We start from the raw sequence: 1,523 nt of genomic DNA on the forward strand, positions 1-1,523 counted from the left end.
CGTTGATGAAAAATTAAGTAGTAAAAAGCTGTTGAAGGTTAAGGAGAGAGAGAGAGAGAGAGAGAGAGAGAGAGAGAGAGAGAGAGAGAGAGAGAGAGAGAGAGAGTCCTAAATTGAGCTTGCTTTGAAAGGTAGAAATATACGCATCAACTCTCAAAGGGATGTCAAGGATAGCACAGGTTCAATCTAGTGCAAAGGAGAGAGAGAGAGAGAGAGAGAGAGAGAGAGAGAGAGAGAGAGAGAGAGAGAGAGAGAGAGAGAGAGAGAGAGAGAGAGAGAGAGAGTTGCATTCGTTGCGTATGATATTATGATTTCTGTACTATATGTGAAATAAGTTTCTTCACATTCTAATGAACTATAGGCTTATTTTCAAATCAGTTCCGCAAATTAATGATTATTTTGTACATTTGAGTGCTCGTGTATTTGTGTATTTTGGTATAATATACACATTATAGGCTGACATTAAACACTGAAGCAAATAAAGCGCGAAATTTTTTTTTTTATTATTATTATTCCTGCACTGCAAGCATTAATGTTAATGAACTCTTTGTAAAGAAATTGAAAAATGCAAAAAATATTCACTCATCGAAGCAATGAGAATCAAGTCATGTAAATTATCAAAAGTTGACCCTCTTCTAGTTTGTATACGTTAACCTAATTTGTTTGTTAATTACAAAGTATTTCCCTCGTATGCAGAATGCACTTTGCATGGAGCGATCACACATTTGACATTCATAAACCAAGACAATTTTTCCCTCCGGTCAAGATGCTAAACGTGATATTCATGTAGACGCCGCGTGGACAATTATCTATACAAAATCCATGACTAAGGAATTATTTTTTCTAATTTAACACATAAAAAATAATATCATTACGTCATAATTAACAGCACCTTCACAGACATTGCAAAGGGGCTTGTCCTCTGCGATCACGCCATGCAAACCTGCGCGTGATTGGAAGCTGCGACGCCGCGTTCCGATTGGCCGGTAACCGAGCGTGCGGTGACGTCTAGAGAAGCGGACGCGCTGATTGGCGGATGTAGTATGGCTCGACATCGGCTGAGTTGCCGACTGGAAACGACCGTTTAATAGGAAATAAAAAGGCGGAGGTATTTTCAAGGGATCAGTGTACAGCTGGACAGCAAGAGGTTTTGGTGTGTCTTGTGTTGTGCGCAGAAAACGTCCCTTAAAACCAAGCGGGAATTCTTACGTCTTCTGTCGCTGCTTCGTAGACTTTTAAGTAAGTTTTGACTTATGTGGATAAAGTGTGAGTGAAGTGTTTGTTAATATGTAATTTCTATGTGTGCGAGATCTAAGTATCTAATTTTTTTCGTGTTTACTTATGTGTAGTTTATGTGAACTTTTCATATTTAATAATGTAAATAAACAGTTTACTAGAAAGCGTCGATTTGTAAAGTAGGCCTAACATAAATGTGCTATAGGTCTAAAGTTAACATATCCTTTTCATTGATGTGTTTACAGTGCTTCATTAGGCGACATTGTTTCAGAATATCGTATTTTATA

At 37.7% G+C, this 1,523-nt stretch overlaps 1 protein-coding gene across 1 annotated transcript in view; it reads left to right on the forward strand.

The window, feature by feature from the left end:
• Positions 1-1,082: 1,082 nt before the first annotated feature.
• The window catches only part of FASN1 (Fatty acid synthase 1), a 22,156-nt gene continuing 21,715 nt past the window's right edge, over positions 1,083-1,523 (forward strand). Inside the window, exon 1 of the mRNA XM_068377053.1 lies at positions 1,083-1,239. The gene's annotated coding sequence lies outside the window, so the exon portion shown is untranslated. The remainder of the gene's footprint in view (positions 1,240-1,523) is intronic.

The sequence above is a fragment of the Palaemon carinicauda genome, chromosome 7, assembly GCF_036898095.1.
Source record: "Palaemon carinicauda isolate YSFRI2023 chromosome 7, ASM3689809v2, whole genome shotgun sequence".
Taxonomy (NCBI): domain Eukaryota; kingdom Metazoa; phylum Arthropoda; class Malacostraca; order Decapoda; family Palaemonidae; genus Palaemon; species Palaemon carinicauda.